Consider the following 9,051-nt stretch of genomic DNA (forward strand, 5'->3'; position numbering starts at 1 on the left):
TAATACATAAAGAGCCTGCCTCATGATTCCAAACTTTCTGGACAACACAGGGAATGACTCAACTACTGTTACTGCCCCTAGAGGCTGCACCCAAGAGGGATACCTGCCAGGTAAACAAGTTTTCTAATTTCTAATAAAATCTCATGTTTGCCTTTGCTGGCAAAAACTTACCTTGGAATTTTCTGCGTTTTTATTTTCAATTCCATAAATTTCTTGTAAGAGATAAGAGAGCCCATCAACAAACAACTTTTGCTTTAAAGGCTTCAGGGCAAATCCATCACTATGTTTTTCAACGACTGCAAATGTTGCATGAGACTGAGGTGGATCTTGAGAAACAGAAAAAAAAGAAAAATTGTGCTATAAAGTCATAATGTAATAGAAGACCCAAATATAAAAAAATCATCAGAAGCAAACATGAAAATGAAGCTGCACCAAGTGCTTTTGTGTATTTATTTCATACATGTTTCCAAGACAGTATGATTAAAATCTGTGAAAAGTAAATTCACGAAAGTGCTTGGTGCAAGTTCACTTTTTTCTTCTTGGCAATTTGCAAAACTAAATAATTTTAAGGACCAAAATGAAAAAGTGGGACCAAAACAATGAATTTGCTCATTAAAAGACTAATCGTAGGTACATTTAAAAAAAAATCATGAAAGCAATAACTGCAAAACCATAATCAGACAGTACTAAATGAATTTGGATTATTATTAATTATTATGACCCTCAAAAGGCAATGTGAAATGAATGCTCTACCACTTTGATCCCATAACTTCAGATCCAGCACTAGCAAGATTCTGTCCTAGTGAGGTCTTACAATGGGCCTTATAGGAATTTGGTCATTCTTACAGATTCTCCCCACACCCTATTGATTCTTTAATTAAGTTTTTGTCAGAATTGGTCAAATGGAAATAAAGATTGAATTACATAAGAGATTAGTTGATTTTTAAGTATGCACAATGTGAACAAATGCATTTTTCTGGTTACATTTTCTAATCATATTTAAATAACAGAAGTACAAAATAAAAAAAAATATATTTTTACAATTGCAACTGCCCATAAAAAATTAAAAGATAAAGAGTTTCAATATATACATTGGAAAATGGGTAAAACCTTCAAAACATTAAATCTTTGAGGCTTTCAAAAGTTTACTATATAAATTTTCCTCATCACTAACTATTTCAACGTAAATAAGTGATAAACAATAAACATATGCTTCTCAATATATTTTTGAGACCTCAGATAAACCCGGTTTTCAGATATGTCTACCCTGTAATGTAACAGGCATAAGAGCATCCAGGAAATACTGATTGTGGCAACAATAAAGCTGAATCAGTCATCAGAAGGACTTTATTGACCATGAATGCAAAATACCTATATTTTCAAAAGTCATGGACTTGAGTGATTTGGAAGAACAGCTGACAGAACCATGCAAAAAATTAAAAACATCAAATGCCAGTCAACGAGTACCATAACTGAAAAACTAACTCTGCAATAGTACTTATATTTCAACTAATGACTTATATACAATAAGAGCACTGAAACCACTTACAACAATCTTGAAAATATTTGGAACATGTTAAATGGCTACATATGCTTGACAAATCATACAAAATATTTGTTCCTAACAATCACGAGATGACACATTTCTCCCTCACATCCAGCAGTACGTACAGTATTTACCTAACATTAGCGTCTTTGGTAAAATTGTTTAGTAATTAACCCTTTAACGCCGATTGGACGTATTAAACGTCGATATATATTGTCTGTTGCGTGCCGATTGGACGTATGGTACGTCGATATAAAAAGTTTTTTAAAAATTTGCGGAAAAATAGTCATAGGCCTACTAGGCGAAAAATTTTGAATCACTCGCCCTGGGGGATGCTGGAAGCTCACAGATCAAGGCGTTGTTTTGTTTACAATCGTTACCCAGGCGCGCAAGCATGAATTTCTTTCTTCTCGCACTAAAAAGCATCAGCGACACATCTCGGAAATTATTTTGTCACTTTGACATAATTTTTGCCCCATTTTATATTAGCCGTTACATGGAGCATTATATATGAAAATGTGCGCAATTTTGTGTAGAATACAAAAAAAAAACTCATGGTTGTAGCTTTTATCAGTTTTTGAAATATTTTCATATAAATAACGATGTGCCAAAATTTCAAACTTCGGTCAACTTTGGCTCTACCGAAATGGTCGAAAAACGCAATTGTAAGCTAAAACTCTTATATTCTAGTAATATTCAATCTTTTACCATTATTTTGCAACAAATTGGAAGTCTCTAGCACGATAGTATTTTGATTTATGGTGAATTTATGAAAAAAACTTTTTCCTTACGGCCACGCAGTAACTCTTCTGAAAAAATCATAAATTTTTTCGTCCGATTGTCGTAATGTTTGCACCACTTTAAATTAGCAGTTACATAAAGTTTTATACATGGAAATGTGCACAATTTCATGTAGAATACAACAAAAAACAACCCATGGTTGTAGCTTTTATCAGTTTTGAAATATTTTCATATAAATAACGATAAGTGCCAAAATAAAAACAAACCTTCAGGGGTCAACTTGACTCGACCGAAATGGTCAAAAAACGCAATTGTAAGCTAAAACTCTTACATTCTAGTAATATTCAATCATTTAACTTTATTTTGCAACAAATTAGAAGTCTCTAGCACAATATTTCGATTTATGGTGAATTTATGAAAAAAAAAACATTTTACTTACGTCCGCACGGTAACTCTTCCGAAAAAAATCAGAATTTTTTTTGTACGATTGTCAAAATGTTTGCACCATTTTAAATTAGCCATTACATAAAGTTTTATATATGAAAATGTGCGCAATTTCATGTAGAATACAACAATAAAACAACCCATGGTTGTAGCTTTTATCAGTTTTGAAATATTTTCATATAAATAACGATTAGTGCCAAAATTTCAACCTTTGGTCAACTTTGACTCGACCAAAATGGTAAAAAAACGCAATTGTAAGCTAAAACTATTATATTCTATTAATATTCAATCATTTACCTTTATTTGCAACAAATTGGAAGTCTCTAACACAATATTTCGATTTATGGTGAATTTAAGAAAAAACCTTTTTCCTTACGTCCGCGCGGTAACTCTTCCAAAAAAAATCAAAAATTTTATAGGCTAATTGTCGTAATGTTTGTACCATTTTAAATTAGCCATTACATAAAGTTTTATATATGAAAATCTACTCAATTTCATGTAGAATACAACAAAAAACAACCAATGGTTGTAGCTTTTATCAGTTTTGAAATATTTTCATATAAATAACGATAAATAGAAAAAATTTGTCCTTCGGTCAACTTTAACTCGACCGAAATAGTCGAAAACTGCAATTGTAAGCTACAACACTTACACTCTAGTAATATTCAAACAATTACCTTCATTTTGCAACAAACAGGAAGTCTCTAGCACAATATTTTGATTTAGGGTGAATTTTTGAAGTTTTTTTTTAACGTCCACACTTTACGAATTCATGCATCATTTTGTGATAATATTTTTCTCTGTGTTGCATTGATTGTTTTACAATGTGTTATACACCAAAATGATTGCAATTTATTGTACAATACAACAGAAAAAATTAACTCGTTAGCTTTAACCATTTTGCTTACAGCGCGATTTGTATACAATTATATATGAATTTTTTTTTCGCACTGTCATATATCCCAATATTTATATATGATAATGATATTTTTTTTCATTTCTGATGGTTGCATACTAAACTTCAGGCAATGACAAAAAAAGAGCCCAAAATGAACTCTTAATCTTGAAAACTAAGCGTGGTGTGATTTTTTGAAAAGAACATTTTTTCCGCTTCGGCGGTCACTCGCGAATGCCGCCAACATACGGGAGACGATTTTTAAAATACCGCTTCGGCGTTTAAGGGTTAATGTAAGCAATATCTAAGTCTAGCACTTATTTTCTTATAAATAATCAACTCTGTCTAATAAAAATTAAAAACAGAAGTCATAGGTTGCAAGTAACAGCTGAAATTGTCCTGAATTTAAAAGATCTTCAAAAGTGTTTTATCAGTATGGAATAAAGGAATTACTCATTCAATTTCTTTCTAGTATTTTCAATGGAAGAAAATAAAGCTTACTCAATAGTATAGAGGAACTAGTACTTTCCGTAGAAAAATTCGAGGGAAAGTTATTGTTTTCCAGACTACTTGAGCATTCTACAGGTTGAATACATACCTTCTCCTTCTTCTGCTACACAGTATATAACTATTGGAATAACTTCTCGATCAAAACTGTATACCAAATCTTCCTCAGGATATAAAGATGGATCAAATACATGGCAGGCTTGTGAGAATTGTTGATTAGCCCCACGTTTGTAGTGATAAGTTTCCGAATTCATACTTGGATCTCGTGGAGTATAGCTGCAAGAAAATGATAAACTAATAATAATAAGTTTGCATACAGTATGGTAAATAATACTATTTTTGGAAAGCAGTAAAATTTGAGTCCATTTAGAATTTAAAAATGAGATAATTCATTCATTATATTGTATGTATATTGTTTATTTAGTCAAACTATTTTTCAAATAACAAGTTTCTCAATGAAGAAATTCTTGGTTTTATAATGAGGCTTAAAAACATAACAAATGTGAGCCAGATAAGTAAAGACCATAAATATTAAAAAGGAAACTAAATTCTCACATTCACACATTGTAGAAAATTATCCAATATTATTAGATAATAGTATGCAATACTGTATCCCTTAGGTCTCCTTTCATAAATTTCATATCCACATATCTGACACCCAAAACCTCAGGATAAAACAGTCATACTGCCAATCAAATAACTTACATCATACCACTTGTTGTAACCTCTTCTGTGCAAAAGTACATTATGGTAATCGCACATCGTACATCACAATCAAAGGTGAAGTCTATGTTGAATCTGGTGGTGGGGGTCCTTTCCTCTGATTCCTTCAATACAGCACACTCATCTGGGGCCTTAACAAACTTCAGGCTCTCTTTCCTAATGTTGATTAGGGCCCTTAAAGGTTTGCTGGGTTCATTTGCAGTTGGGGCAGGATATGGGAACTAAATGCAAAACAGAAGACAAATATAAGCAAAATACTAAGAAAAGCCTTCTTTATATTTATTTTACAATTTTGCACCCATACTTTGATATTTACAGTGGGTTACAGATTATGTCAGCATGGTTAATACTGGTCTTTACATCAAAGTAATAAATCAGTGCTTATGCGGTCATATCAATGCAGATATGTAGTGAAATTTGGATATCTGTCTGCTAACAGAAGTGATCAGCCAAACATTTAGTTCAGATTTTTCTGTATTTTTTTCTATTCAAACCTGCTGTTATTTTGTACCATGGAAACTATAGTCCTTCCCCTATGCAATTTTAATATGCAGGATTTCATACATAAAAATACCCATGCTACAGAAAAGAAAAGTTTTGGCTTGATAACAATAAAAGAATTGATCAATTTATGGGTTGCTAAGATCAGCACTGATTGACAGTGTACAAAGACCAGCATTAATGGTTAAATGTTAATCCTCTTACAATCTGGGTAACCTGACACAAGAAACTAATACAAAACAATAATCACAGGCCAAAGTAAAATTCAGGTAAAACTGTAATCTACCAACTCTATTGTACAGAATACTTTTACTTGATAAATAAATGTTTGACATTTGGTACATTTCATTATAATAAACACAAATCAAACTAAGCGTTTTAAATAATAGGATCCCTAGTGAAAACCTACAGGAGCTGGTCGGGATCCTAGGAAATTAACGTCCATATTCTCCCCAAAGAGATACATCTCTGGTTGGGCTGTGTCAAAACGCTCGCCACCCATAATGAAATGACTGCTGAAGTAGTTCCCTGTAATGAAGAATATTTATTTATATATAATAATTGCATATCATGCATAAAAGCACTATTAAGAACTAAAATAACATTATTGAAGTCTAACTCATTATAGTAGCCTGAAAGGATAAGAAAATCTACCCAGACTACCACAGGTAACACCAATTTACTAAAAGCTTTTCACTTTACTGCAAATCCTTAAATTTCAGACTGTCAACAACCAAATGGTTCAGCGGTGGCTATAACAGCTAATGTAAAGGATCACAGACAATATTTCCTCAAGAGAAGGCAATCAATCTAATGATTCTTTAAAGAAAAAGAACTTGATACTACTGGCCTCCTCAAGAAGAGGGTAGGGCAAATACTATTTTCCGATCACCTCAAAACAAAATACGTATAAGACCATACTGTGCCAACAAAAACACATGGTTATACATCTTCATGGAATCTGGAAACCAGGTTCTCCTTCTACAAGGTTAGGTATGGTATAAATCCTGTCCAGTCTAACCTGTCTTGGGCACTTTCTGCCAGAATTTCTACAAGATCCAGTCTTCCTAAATATACTTCCTTCGTGAGTTTTGTAACGATTTTGCAGGTTTTCATCCAGTCTTTTTGAGAGCTCCTTCTACTCCAATTCTGACACGTCAAACAAATATTTTCTCATTTGTGAAATGGTTTTCCTAACACATTCCAGTCATGAATTTATCTTAGTCAGGTATGATAAGGGTATCAAGGAAGACAAAAAGCTTCCCTGGCCAGTAAAGCATAACACACTAATTTATGCAACATTAGGTTGGGGAATATAAGCTTGTGAGATCACTGTAGTTTACTTTACTTATGGCTCATAAAGTCAGGTTAGGTGGGGGGAGGGTTATCTATTCATTCCCTTGATCACCTCAGTACACACCCCAGTAACTGGTATTGCAATACCTTTTACTTTTTTTCTTTCTAATGACATACATATCAACCTATAGATTTGACAAATATGAATTAAATAGGATATTTTTCTCACTGCATGTCATTTGGTTCATGCAATTCAGATCAGTCCAGTTGGTGAATTTATTTACTTTCGGTTGGATTTAGTGGCAGATCTAGAAATCTTTCATGGGGAGCCACTAAGAATTATATATAGTATATGAAAAATATGCACACACATATACATACAGACATATAATTTACATTATATTCATATATATATATATATATATATATATATATATATATATATACTATATATATATATATATATATATATATATATATATATATATATATATATATATATATATTGAACTACTGAGAGAGAGAAATTATAATTATGAGGATTGTTACATTTTCCAATAGCTGTAGCTTACTATCAATATTTTACTTTTGTGCAGTAGGTACACATTATCAAAATTCAGTTACATTTGTGAGACTTACACATTATCCTATCTCTGGGGGATGGGGGAGGGGGGGCATGTGACCACGTGGGCCCCTTAAAATTCACGCCAATGGTTGGATTGGCTTAGAAGAGTATAGAAGTCAGGCCAATAGGCAAGAGTTGGGACCTATGAGACCCATTAAGCACTACTAACTTTTGGTTCCCCATCCCAAGAAACCACAGTTTCCACTGGATCCCCACAAAATGTGCATAGTAGAACAAGGTGATCTGCAAAAATTTACAGTCAGAAACCCATGTGATAGAGGATAAGCATCTAGAAAATATATAGATCATTAAGTGACAAGAAAATAAGAGTACCATAGTACAGGGTCAGGCAAAATGATCTGACACATTTGTAGGTTTAATAAAATGCAAATGAAGTAATGAAACAAAAAAGTGTTTTTATTTTTGAAAAGTACATATAATGCCATTTTGTTTCATTATGTTTTAAAAATTAAATCAGTCAAATGGGGTCCATTATTGTCCACACACTGTCGAAGGCGTTCACGAAAGTTGTTTATAACTCGGCGGGTTATTTCATGTGGAATGCTCTGCGAGTTTCAGTGTCTCTTTCGCTGAGTTCTTGTGCCAACATCATTTTGTATGGATGCATTTGAAGATCATTGTGAAGAATTCTTCGCAAACTTCTTTCGGAAAGTCTAAGAGCCTGGGCGCGTTTAAATGTGGAACGGAGTGAGACTGTTGAACTGAAGCTCTTACCGCTGCCACATTTTCTGGAGTTCTGGCGGTGTGAGGTCGGCCGGTTGATTTACGTTTGAATGCAGATCCAGTAGCTCTGAAGTATGTAACCCATAACAAGATCGTGTTTCGAGCTGGTACGGGATCATGTCTACCAAGACTGAAGTGCAAACGGAATGCTCTTTGTGTTGCAGTTACAGATTCATTTGTTTTGATAAACGTTTCCACAATGAAAGCGCGATGCTCACCAATCCAATTAAAAGGAACGAAAAACAATGGCATTATAAAGAAACAAAACAAAATGGCATTATATGAAAAAAATGGCATTATATGTACTTTTCGAAAATAAAAACACTTTTTTGTTTCTTTACTTTATTTGCCTTTTTATTTAACCTACAAATGTGTCAGATCATTTTGCCTGACCCTGTATTAACAAAGGTCAGTTTGAAATGCAAATTTCCTAGAGGGCATTGTTTGAAAATTTTTGGTAAAATCATAAATTCTTAACCATTATCATATTTTGCGCTTCAAAATATTGCTACAAAGTTTTATACAACAGCCTGTCAGTACCATTCCAATGAGGATAGTGTTCAGTCCAAGCCCCATTGAAAGGAATGTAAAACATATAAAAAAAAGAAGAAATATACCTAGTACCCCAGTGACCGTAAATTTGCGATACACTTGAGCATCAGTTTCGTAATAATCATCTTCAGGAGACTTCAGATCACAGTCTAGCTATAAACTCTAGCTTAGTATATATCAAACACTGGCTTAAAGTAAGTAACTTTTTTGAGTTAGCTGAATAACAAATTCTTTTAAATCAAATAAGAGCCATACAAATTCTTCAAGGGACTTAACATCACAGTCTAGCTATACTAAACTCTAGTCCTACTAAATATCAATGGTTAAAAAGTAAATAATTTTTTGAATTGGCAGAATCAAAAATTCTTGTAAGTCAAATAAAAGCAATAATAATATAAATTTTCAACAATTTACCAATTTCTAGCGTAGCATTGGGGTACGCTATTCTGTGAGGGCAATCGGGCAAGGTTACTTCAG

General features: G+C 33.0%; 1 pseudogene; it reads right to left on the minus strand.

Moving 5' to 3' along the window:
* LOC135197025 (E3 ubiquitin-protein ligase MGRN1-like) overlaps window positions 1–9,051 on the minus strand; it is a 99,005-nt pseudogene that overhangs the window by 88,618 nt on the left and 1,336 nt on the right.

The sequence above is a fragment of the Macrobrachium nipponense genome, chromosome 18 (assembly GCF_015104395.2).
Source record: "Macrobrachium nipponense isolate FS-2020 chromosome 18, ASM1510439v2, whole genome shotgun sequence".
Lineage (NCBI taxonomy): Eukaryota > Metazoa > Arthropoda > Malacostraca > Decapoda > Palaemonidae > Macrobrachium > Macrobrachium nipponense.